Source organism: Coenobita brevimanus, chromosome 6, assembly GCF_032717465.1.
Source record: "Coenobita brevimanus isolate Jiangsu-jjx chromosome 6, ASM3271746v2, whole genome shotgun sequence".
Lineage (NCBI taxonomy): Eukaryota > Metazoa > Arthropoda > Malacostraca > Decapoda > Coenobitidae > Coenobita > Coenobita brevimanus.
In genome coordinates this window covers 32,291,995-32,305,190 of record NC_136959.1, presented here as the reverse complement: position 1 = coordinate 32,305,190, position 13,196 = coordinate 32,291,995, and positions in this window count along the sequence as shown.

Below are 13,196 nucleotides of genomic sequence, written 5' to 3'. Positions count from 1 at the left end.
TGTTCTCCGGGTAATGCTACAGTGTCCCTGTGTGTTTCCAGAAGAGTTAACAAATAATTTTCTTCATCAAATTCACCTGAATGAATTAAATTCTCTTTTATGCTTTCTCTATCCATAGATTTTATCTCACTTGTCACTCCAGCTACAACTATTTCCTTCACAGGGACGGGACATTTTTCAATATTAACTATGCAAGTCCCCTTTTTCAACTGTACTTCACGATTCATGTGATTAATTATGAATATCTGAGTTTGCCCTTCGTCGTTCATCTGACATAATGCGTTTTCTACCGACAATCCCATCACTTTGCATAATTCTTCTAAGACAAGGACAGTATTATTCCGTAATTTGCTCTTTATGGTAACTTTCATATAGGAATTAGGTGGTATAACTAAATCATTGGTGAGATGGACGGGAAAAACTGATAAATCAGTACTGTTACCTGGGTCTTTAATCATAGAGGCTGGGGCTGGTGGTGTGAGTGGATCTATACACTCATCTGTTTGTGTATGTTTGTTTAAGCTTTTAATATTACCAATTCTTTTCGGTTCCCTTGACTAATCGGTGAGGGCTCTGATGGTATTTCCTCTATGAATTCATTGTCAAAGTGTATTCCATTCATTTGTGGGAGTAAAGTTATTTTCTCTGTTCTCATGCATCTTAAGCCCAGTAACATGTGAGCTTTAATTGCTAAGTTTTCAACGATATAGAAAAATGCAGAGAATGGTCTTGTAGTCTCTGTGAAACTGATATTTAACCTTATCATACCTTTTACTGTGATTTTTTTTTCCATCTACTGTATATAAATCTAATTCAGATTCTTCCAGAAAAGTTACTTCTTATTTCTAAAAATTCTATTTATTTCTTTTTGTGTTATTAAGTTCACTGGAAAGCCTGTGTCTAAAAATAAGGAAACTTTTTGATCCTCACATACAGCTGGTATCAAGATACACTCATTTCCCAATATGCCTCCTATGTGAATTTTAGACTTGCTTTTCTTTACGTTTGTTCGTTTTTTTGTCATGACTTGGTCTTCCCCCGATTTGAACATAGACACTAATTTTTCTACTGTTTTGCAGATACTGGTCCAGTGCCCTTGGCACCGATGATGTCTACAGAATGGACCAAATCCTTGTCTTTTGTCTATCCTCTTTTGTTTTGATAAAGCATTCATTCCTAGTGTGTCCTGAGTTTGCACAATAATGACAGAGAATGGACCTATCTCTTGACTGTGATCTACGAGGTGACTTCCCATATTAAGTGGTGTCTGTGGCGCGAGATCTGCCACCATTTAATGTTAAAGCTTTGTAGCCAACATTTTTATATATGTAACTCTTAATTCTTGTCATAGGTGAGTCGAGTTAATTGAAGAGCAGGAGGAGTTAAAGATGAATACAGGGAGTTGATTTATTATCTTCAGAGAGAGTCTAAGTTGAGCAACGTATGTATTACAGAGACTTAATATACTAAGTAAGTCTAGTTGGACCCCTCTTCTTATTCACTCTCTCCACTACCTGTCGGTTCTATGGCTAACCTCCTTCTGAGTTCTGCTTCCTAAATTCTGGTGTAGCAGGGGTCGTGTCACGTGTGTTACACTGTTGTTGAAATGTTCTAGAAGCCTGTGTGTGAGTATGTGTGTATGTGTGTGTATGGTCACGAGGCATTGTTCGTGTGCCTATCAAGCATTCCTTGAGTTAGAGCGTGTAAGCATGTTTACCATTGCTCGATTCTCGCAGACACACTACCTATCTCATCCCCTGACTTGCAGCTTCTATCTGTCTGTCTATCTATCTATCTATTTAACTATCTATCTATCCATCATGCTATCTAATATGATTTGTATTTAAAATATGGAGTCCTGACATCCACACTGGGAAAGGTGCAGTGGCAGACTACAAGCCTAGCTACATGCGGGACTTTGTGAGTGGTGGCGTGGGTACGAAAATGGACGGTAGGCTCAACCGTACTGTCATATTTTCCCCCTGATAGTTGAGAATATAAATTCTTAACCATCAGGCTTTCCAAACCATCAGATTCCTAATTAAAGAAATTTGACTGTGTGTGTGTGTGTGTGTGTGTGTGTGTGTGTGTGTGTGTGTGTGTGTATAAACATATCTATATCTATATATCTCTATGTATATCTATCTATCTATATCTGTATCTATCTATATCTGTCTGTCTATATCTGTATCTATCTATCTATCTATCTATCTATATATATATATATATATATATATATAGATATATATATATATATATATATATATATATATATATATATATATATATATATATATATATATATATATATATATATATATATAGAATCTAGGATAAACGGATGTTTATAAAGGGTAGACCGTGGATAAGGCTGTAGGCAGGGTGTGTCACCCGCTGGCCACAGGGCATCTCAGGGGGGTCCAAGGCATCACCGGTATCCATGGCCAAATTTTTACCTTTGGCAGCTCCAAGTACCCATGTTTGTGCCAGCAGTAAACTCCAACCAGTCCTTGCATTTATACTCTACTGTTTGAAATCCATTTGGAATACTTTAACGCACTATGCTGCCAAGCATCTCTTATTGTATGCTAGTGCTTGCCTCCAGACATTTGCGGGACTAGCTAACAGCCTTTCCATCACGAAATGTTTGCAAATACCATTATCTTCGTTTTAGTGCCGTTATTGAGCTCATACTGACCATTCTGACCAGAAAGACGAAACAACTATTGCCGCACACTCCTGCGTGTCGTGATTTCCGACAATATCGCGCCGTCACGTCACGCGCGATTGCCAAAATTTTTGTTTGGCATTTTTTCTGACACTCCCGGGACTTACCCGAACCTAATGCGAAAAGAATTAGGTCGATAGCTATTGCCATTCTCGTGAAAGAAACGAACAAAAGCACAGGCATATACATTTTGGTCTGGTTGAACAAAACCTATTGTAAAGGCAGCCACCTGGTTAATTGTGATAGGAAATGTATTGTTTCATGGTGACAGAAGTGTGATTGTAAGTGAGAGGGATGGAACATGTGGACAAACGTAGAATGCTATGTACAAAGGGTAGACATGTGGGCAAGAGGTGCGTTAGGGAGAAGGGATAACGGTATTTTGGTTTGTGTAATAGATAGAGATGTGGAGGCAGAGGGAGAGGCAGCAGAAAGATGAGCAGTATGACAGCACTCAGTAAGAGTCAAAAGGACATTGTTATATGGCTGCGGATGCCTGTTAACAAAGATGTAAATACGCAGTTTCGGGCTAGCGCAACACGTGATGGTGTTTATTAGTCAGTGACTAGGAGAGAGAGAGAGAGAGAGAGAGAGAGAGAGAGAGAGAGAGAGAGGAATGACTCACTTAAAAAATATATGGGCTGGGCGTACTATAAAGTAAAGGATGTAAAGAAGAAACTGGGTAAGAGATAGGTGGAAAGGAAGGGTATAAAAAGACATATAAATTTGATGGCAGACCCTGTAGGGAATTATAAAGCAACTAACCTGGGATACAAAGTCATTGCGTATTCTGCACAATCACTGTTACCTCATCTCCCCATTTTCACTTATTTTATCTAGCAACCTATAAAGATCTGATGGACATCCAAGTTGAGTGGTGAAAGCTGTCAATAGCATGATACCCTGGCAGCTTTGTAGTTACCAACATGAACCATTCACTGACCATGACGGTGATGCTGTTTGCGCAAATACAGCTGTGGATACGGTACGGGAGAAGAGAATAAATCAACTGAAATTCCACAGAGATCACTTGCATAAAATTTAGATTGTTTGAAAACAAAATACGCGCGACAAATGCCTGCGCTGATGTTAGTGCCACATCAGTAAACAACGTCAGAATTTGCCCTTTACGAGGGACATTATCACGTTTGCCAACAAAGCAGATATCACAACACACATCAACACGTTATCAAAACTTTTCAAATTAGGATGGTAAAGCGCTCATTAACTTTATGAATAACGCTCGTATATTCACAACTAATGTTATGGCCAATTTGGCTGCAGCTGCCCTAAGATTGTATTGTTGCATGTGAGAGAGTCAGGGAAAACAGCTCAACATCCTCACACACCCTTGTTATCTCGCAATTTTCTAACATCATCATCATCATCATCATCACCCCGCCTTATTTTCCCACCGACAGATGGGGTGAGGTGGGGTCCTGAGAGCAAGGAAAAACGAAAACATGATCGAGAAAAGAACTAATCATAATAAAGTAAAGCAGATGTGCAGTTTCTTCTTCTGCACAGAGCGAAAACATGGAAGTTGCTTACCCTCTCCTGTGATGCACATGTTGATTTGATAAAATTACAGTATAATATTAATGTTTTATGTAAAAGTCACATGGGTGCAGTGGTGGCATATGTGAAGGGGTGGTATCCCAGGACACACTCAGCGCGTCATATAGCAGTAGTAATAGTAGTAGTGGTGGTAGTAGTGGTGGTAGTAGTAGTTGTAGCAGTACTAGTAGTAGTAGTAGTAGTAGTAGTTAGAGGATGGGAGCCGTTCTACAACATGTACCAAGATATCAAAGAGATATTTTCTACCCCCATCCCGTATTTTGTATCCTTTTTAAGTTTTGGAGGGAGTGCTGACCCCCTATCTATCTATCTGTATATCTAGGCTGCTTCCCCCAAGGCAAGGGAGGTAGCCTAGCCAAAACAGGACGACACACTCCCAAGCTACTCATCCACTCAAACACATTCATTCGCATCTTTGCCCCAAGGGGAGAAGGGACAGATCCTCACTGCACAACACCACACGAAGGTCAAATACGGAGTGCAGTCAGTGACATCCGTAGCAGGGCCTGACAGCAGAGATGGTTTACCCCTGCCACATCATAATGGACCCATCCCCTTACCTGCACCTGACCTGATCAGCTGATGGACCAAATGAGGGAGAATATCCCCTCAGGGGTGCGTCATCATTTATTCATTTACATTATCTCTCCAATCATTTCTATCACACACAGCCACTCTTCCTTGCTCAACCGTGATCCCTCTCGCATCCAACGCTCTCTTCACACTGTCCATCCATCCTATTCGTGGTCTTCCTCTCAGCCTTACACCTCTCACATCAGATCTAGTTATCTTTTTCACCAGTCGCACATCATCCATAATCTCCATTTGCCCAAACCCTCTGCTCAACTAGATTAGCCATCTCCCGAGCAACTCCAGTTCTTCACACTTCATTTCTCACTCGATCCATACGTGTCACTCCACACATACTCCCAGACACCTCATCTCCATTACATTCAAACTTTTCCTCTCTGCTACACCCATATTCCATGTTTCAGCCCCATATAACGCAGTCGGTACCACTACACTCTCATACAGCCTTCTCTTTACATCCATTCTAAGCAAACGACATTTAAACTTCTTTTTCATTCAACCCAACACCTTTCATATTTCATTCAATCTAAATTTCACTTCTGCATCTATTCTTCCATCCACAGCAACATGTGACCTAAATACTTAAAACACTCTACCTCCTCAAGCAACTCACCGTTCAAAACTATATTCATCCTCCTACCATCTACCAACCTCGTACACTTCATCACTTTAATCTTATTCTCATTTACTTTCAATTTCCTCTTTTCACACACCCTTCCAAAGTCCTCTACCAACTCAGTCTCTCCTCTGAATCAGCCACCAGTACACTATTATCCGCAAACAGCAGCTGCTTCAGATTCCACTCACTACCATCAACATTCACCAGACTCAGACCTCCACCTAAAACTCTTGCATTCACCTCCCTTACAACACCATCCATATAAATATTAAACAACCAATGCGACATCACACATCCCTGCCGCAGACCCACTCTCACAGGAAACCAATCACTCACAGTATTTCCCAGTCTTACTCTGCTATTTACATAAAACCTTTTCACTCCTTTTAGCAGTCTACCATCAAGGCCATACAATCTTCTGTCCACAAAGCCTCCCTATCAGTTCCATCATACGCTTTCTCTAAATCCATGAACGCCCAAAACACATCCTTACCTTTCACTAAATACTTTTCAAACACTTATCTCACGGCAAACACCTGATCCACGCATCCCCTCCCTCTCCTAAAGCCACACTGTTCATCACCAATCACTCCCTCTGTACTCTCTCTAATTCTCTTAATTAGCACTCTACCATACACCTTACCTACAACACTCGGCAGACTTATACCCCTAAAGCTAGTATATTCATACTTATCTCCCTTACATTTATATAACGGACACATACAAGCACTTGCTCAGTCAACTGACACCATACTTTTCACAAAACACACATTCAACAATCTTACTAACCAGTCATCTATAGTCGCTCCACCACCTTTCAGGCATTTCACAACACACCCATCCATACCTGCAGCTTTCCATGTGTTCATCTCCTTTACTGCATCCTGGACTTCCTCCAGCGTGATCAAAGAATCATTTAACTCTCGGAACACATTTATTCCTTGCACCCTTCCATGGAAACATAATTCTGTGTTGAACGATTCCGACACAAGGAGGAAGTTCCTACAGTGTCAGGAAATACTTTGGCATGATCTTCCATCTACCTGAACCTTGGATACAAGTGAAATATTTTCCACCACTAAGAGAGTTCATTGTCCTCGAATTTTTGTACCACAGACGGGTATTGTTTAGTCACCAACATGAATGCTGCCAAGAAGGAACTGGAACAAAAAACTGGGCACCACCAACTGCACCCCCTACAGTCCTCGGCAACACTTTCGAGGCCTGGCCAGTGGCACCTGACACTAGGTGTTCCCCCACTGACTCTAGAGGCAATAAGACGCCCGTCCAGTCTTCACTTCACTACGAAGGGGCTCGCTTCAGTTGAATAAAATATTTTCTTAGTGAACAGAATAAATCGAAAATTATGTCACCGTACTGAGAAGGATAAGATATGGAAACTTTGTTAAAAAATATCATAATTATTATACACCTTACATTGCTCTCTGTTCATGAATTCTATAACTTTTATGCTTTTCCATTTTTTAACTCTGGATGCCTTCCAGTCCGTGTTCTAGTGGAAAAGAAGTTTCTGTTGTTGTTGATGATGATCATGATCATGATCATGTAAGACTGCTTTCGTTCTTGATTTTTTAATACTGTTATCAATGTTTTGTTGTATCTGTGGTCTTACGTTCTTATGCATATTCACGATAATTGTTATTACTTAAATGTGTGTGTGTGTGTGTGTGTGTGTGTGTGTGTGTGTGTGTGTGTGTGTGTGTGTGTGTGTGTGTGTGTGTGTGTGTGTGTGTGTGTTTACCTAATTGTGATATACAGGAAATGTATGTGTGTAAGAGAGACAGGGAGAGAGAGAGAGAGAGCAGAATGGCTTTGTTCTGGGAAGATTCAGCCAGGCGGCGGATAACACGTGCAGGTAATTACAGGAGCACCACTGGCAGCATCACCTTGTTTTAGACACCTGTGTACTGATCTCACTTTGCTGGTCTTTGAAATGGCCCGGGATTCTCTTAGTGATTTACTCTTTTTTTTTTTTTTACAGTCAGTGAAAAAAAAAAAAAAAGAGTAAATGACTCGTATCCATACCTGTCATATACATATCACTCAACACCATCATTACCGTACTATAATCTTCATGCTGTGTCCCAAGCTCATCTAATACAGGGAAAGCTACAGTAGAGTATTGCTCAGCTCTATGAACCACAGTTGATGATAAGCTAAGGGTACAGATATTTCAGTAAATTTAGACACATAATCATAATTATATATCAACATAATTATCACCCAATCCATTTATTGCTTTCTCAGGAATTTGAGGACCCTCGATTTGATTACTTAGTTCCGACATCAAAGGCGAGGTAGGTAGGCCCACATTCCCCTGAGAAACTGTATGTGAGGAATAAACCCCAACCACACCTCAGACAGACACACTTGTAAGGCCCCATCCACTTAGAACATCTTAACCCACTAGACCAACAGGCGTCATTTGGTTGTATGAGTACCAAACAGCATAATAAGTAGCTTCCTAGGTTACAGGCAGCCATTCGAATTGTGACTCAGTGTACAATAACCTGAAAATATTACACATAGCGAGTGTCATAACGATAATAATATAAAAAAATGTTATTGTACTGTGCCCATGCTTATAAAAAACATATGTGCACTATTCTGTTGGCCGGCAGCACAAAAATATTGACTATTTGTGGCTTGTAAAATACACAGTAACATCTGGCATCTTAAGTCTGGTTCAAGTGCAAATAGCTGTAATTTCTGTAAAGGGTTTTTGAATTCGGCGTACTGGTGAGGACGAAGGTGACATTTAAACATAGAAGTACTCCATTTGCACTTGTACTATAAGCACTCCCTGAACATTTCCCATAATCAGTAATAGGTATTCAAAAAGCCTTACAGCAACATAAACAAAAGCATCACAAGTACGATTATTATTGGCTGCTTATTATGCTACATGAGAGAGGATTTGTTTATTTTTTGTTCTAGTTATTCTTCCTCTTGGAGAAAACCTTAAACGTTAATATATATATATATATATATATATATATATATATATATATATATATATATATATATATATATATATATATATATATATATATATATATATATATATATAATTTTCATACCTGCACCTGCCAATCAATTAATCCTGTTCTCAGAGTGTGGTACCAACATCCCCCACCCTGTCCCACCGTTCATCACAGTCCCAGCCCTACCACACGTTCCTCCCGGTCTGTTCATTGCTCTTTTGTAAAGAAGGAATCAAAGAGAGAGCCAACTTTAATTTGCGTTCATTGCGAGATATCTGGCTATATTGCATTGAAAAGATTGAAGAAGGGAGGTACCAGCAAAGGGATATACCGACTGTAGAAGACATTTCCAGAACTGATCTGGTGTTTACATGAATCAGTAAGGGTATCGGTTAATTCCTGTATAAGAATTAGACAGAAAATGGATCAGAGGGAGCTGCTTGACTGGTGCTAAGTGTCAGCTCTATTTGACGAGGGATCCAAGCGGACAAGTCAAAAGATAACTGGCCTCTAATACTCGTATAACAATGACAAAGAGATAAGGATAAATAATGTGGCGAAGAAATAAAGATTGGGGATTATCGTCTAGAAAATCAGAGTTGAGCAGACAAAAAAAAAAAAAAAAAAATGACACCAACATGGTTAGAAGAGCTGCATGTGGAGAGTTACTCAACACAGGAATTACAATACAGACACGGGCTAATAGGACCACTGCATAAAATAAACAGCTTTGCAGGAATCAAGAAAGTACGAAGTCGGCTTAGCACACCCAGTCTCGTGAAATTGGATTTTACAAATTAAGTAATGTGATCTGTTCCTGATAGGTCCTGAGAAAAACATTCTCCGAAAATATTAAGAGATGCTGTGTATTGTTGAATATTAAGAGATATTGTGGAAGATTCTAATGGTCAAAAGATGTGGGAACAGAGTATCATATACAACAAATCTTGTCATATCCAAATCGGAAATGTTTGTCGTCAGATCTTCACTGTATGAAAACCTTATCCCTTGAATGCTGAGGCAACTGCTCTGATAGACGCTGAGGGAAGCAAGTGGAAATGAAGGATGGAGGCATTAATGTACGAGGGGACAGGGTTAGATGTGCAGCTCACAGTATCATTGGTGAGCAGAAGGATGTTGGTGACAGCTATCTGTAGTAAGGCTTCATTGAGAAAGGAGTATCACTGCTGACAGCTTTGGAGGAACAACAGTGGTCATCTACAACAAGAGTTATTGAACGATCACAAAAGAAACTAAAGGCTAAGGCACAGGCAGAAGGATAGAAAATGCCAAAGAGAATTTTGGAGAGTAAAGATTTTTTTTAGATACGATTGAAAATTTTGAAATCTCAAGTACATTGACAAAGATTTCACTGAAGACGTGAAATGAGATGAAACGATCGGCACTGGAGCGCCCCTGGCAGCACCCTTTCTGGCAGTAAGAAAGGTTATGAGAGGAAAGATCCTTCGGAATCTTCCTGATAAGGATAGATTGAAAGACTTCATAATACACGATACTAAAGCAAATTGGCGATAGCTAAAGGGGTAGGGGCGGTCATCATTTTTGGGGACAGCAAAATGTCCAGCAAGAAGAAAGGTATAAGTTGACAGACAAAGCCAAAAGAGTTTACTTAAACAGGACCATCGACGGACCCCATTAGATCCATGCTCCTTATTAGCAGTGAGGAAAGTGCAGATATTTCAGTTACAGGCATGAGGAAGTCATGAGGAGGGGGATGGGAGGATGGCCTCAGAGCCATCTGAAGTGGAATTAGAGAAGAAAATTGGAGTTCATCTTTCTTCGAGAAGAAATAGTTACAAAACTATCACCACAGAAAAGAGTAGGAATAAGAGGATGAATTAAGGTTCTTTGAGAAATCTTTGAGTTCGTGCTAGAAAGAGTGGGAGGAAAATAAATTGGGGTGCTCAGAGCACTCGGAATGAATTACATTATTTTGAGTTTGAAGGAAAAAAAAAAAAACAAGCATGATATTAGGTAGAACTAATAAAAATGTGATTCAAGGTTCAGTTGCCTCAGGTGCATTCTGAAACCCACCTCTTTGCTGTGGACAGCATTAGAGCAAGCATGATATATTTATTTAATTATAATTTTTTTTTTTTTCATTAGTTTGCAGGTAAGAGAAAAGGACTTATATTGCCATGCCTGAGAAAATCATCTTCATAATGAGCAAATTACACTCAGATGGCTTTAGGCCATGAAAACAATAACTACTGCAGGCAAAATAAAAGAAGTGCTGCCAGAAGGCTTTACAATCTGAAATGCCAGAATACTTCTTGGTAGGGTACCAAGCCGTGGGGGAATAGGTTATTGAGATAAAACTGTGATCATAGGAGCCCAAAGGAGAGGAAAAAGTGGGAGAGTATGGTGGAGGTTAATTTTAAGATGATCAAGTATGTTGGGACTCTCACCAAGGCACTCAGGGTTACAAGTAGTTTGCTGTACAAAGCGTTCTGGGTCATTAAGGACAGAAGGGATGTAGGCTTATTCACCAGGTTGATCAGTGAATGGAGAGGAGAGCCAGAGGTGGTCGTTAGCATTTAAATCATTAAAAATGCATTCAAGAAACAAATTGAAACAATGTCTTCCACTTCCACTTTAGAAGTAGAACAGTCACTGAATTTGTATAGTTGGTAGAAATAGGGGACAGGTAATGAACACCGCTATATTTTACTAGAGAATGACAGTGTACTGAATTCTGAAGAATCAATTTCAGGAGCACACTGTTGTATAATAATCCAAGCAACACTCACCTTGGATATAAAATGTGTGTTGAGAAAGTATTAGGATGAAGAGACGGTTTCCAATCAACAGGGTCAGGCAGCTGATTCTTGATATGGAAAAGATGATGGTTTGAGGATGAGAGATGGTGTTCAACAGAAATGAAATTGAAGGAAAGGTCACGAATGCTGCAGAACTTAAAGGAAAGAGTGGACTTTTTTTTTTTTTTTTTTTTCAATTCAAGGAAGAACGAACTAAGGCCAAGAGCCTGCAAATTGGGCCCTCCAAGTAAAAAATAAACAGGACAAGAGAGCCAAATTCAAGAATTGTTCATTTCAAGAAGCCTGGGCACATTGCGTTTTAAAGACTGGAGATCATAGCAAGTAGGAAATACAGATGGAGGGAGACAGTTCCAGAGGTAACCTGTTGCATACATGAAGGACTGGGAGTAATAGTTAACTCTTGCATTAGAGAGTTGGACAGAAAAGGGATGAGGCCTTGTTGCCATATGGGTGCTATGTGCCCGCCGCAGTAGAGGAGGCATGCAAGCAGAGAGTTCAGACGAGCATTGACCACTGATATAGCAACAGAGAAGAGAAAAAGATGCAACAGTACGGCGAGGATGCATAGCCTGAAGGGAGCTAGTAAGAGGAGGAGAGATGATGAGACGAAAAGCTTTTGACTCCGCCTTGTTGAGAAGAGCAGTTGTGGGGAGCCTCCCCACATATGAGAGTTGTACTCTATACAGGGGTGAATAAAACTAGTCACCAGAAGAGAGGCTGATAGTTAGGTAATTTATGGCGCCCTACTATAATAGAATGCCATATTGTATTAATGTTACTCAGAGTATTAAAGTAACTGATATTCACAGCATACGAAGAGTGCATGAAAAGAGTAAACCGTTGCTTCCTAATAAAACAGTGGGGTACTTGCTTCTTTAGAGATTAACAGATATTTTCTTAAACGTCAAAAGACTGAAGTGTGCTGCTTTTCCTTACCAAGGAGTTCTATTCATTCGACTGAAGCCATAACGTTTGTTTCCAGCTGTTGTGGAAAGTGAATTCCATAGAATCTGAGGAAATATGTCATGAGTTAGCCTCCTACTAACATTTTAAAAGCAGTTGTTATGGATCTAATGGATCAGTAGACAGATGAAATTATTCAGGAGATGATATGACGTTGAAAAGAAAGAGGTGATAACTCTTTCGGGCGATGGAGGCAGACTAAAGCTGTTCGCCAGTGAGCTAGTCTTAAGGACAGTGTTAAAGCCCCACAATAAAATTATACTGTGCTGAAAGTTTGTGTTGCGGATACATCCTCCATGTTTACAATACTGAAGCTGTTGATCTGTGTGTGAGTCAGTCTCAGGTCACTGCGATTCAGACAGCCTCTTGCCAAGTCTGGGAGGGTAACCTCTTTTACTCCACCGGTGGAAAAGTCCACTCGACCTGGTGGGAAAGTCGTGTGTTGCGAATGAAAACTTTGAACGGGAAGTGGAGGCTATCTGGCTGACACAGTGCCTCACCCTGCTCGGGTTTTATGACACGGGAAGAAAGAGCCCTCGCTAACAAACAGAGGGGCGTTTCCTTCATGGCCATCTGATGGGATGTGAAAAAAAGGAGAGTTTCTTATTTAAACGACTTAATGGTTTCGGGTAAGTTACGAGTATATTACTCAGACGAATGTCAGTACGATTATACTGTATACTGACAATTTTCTGCATCTTTTTGCCGTTCATCATGAGTAATAGGCGAATCACTCTCAGCAATCGAAAAACACCCCTGAAGGACGATTCATGGCTGTCTTCATAATTCTGTCACATTTGTTGTAAGAATTTTACTCTCTTTTCAGTAGTGCCTGTTCTGTTTTTCTCGAAATTACTTATTCTTCAAAACTTTTCTCTCGTTTTTGACCGAGATCGTATGCTGAAATTTTG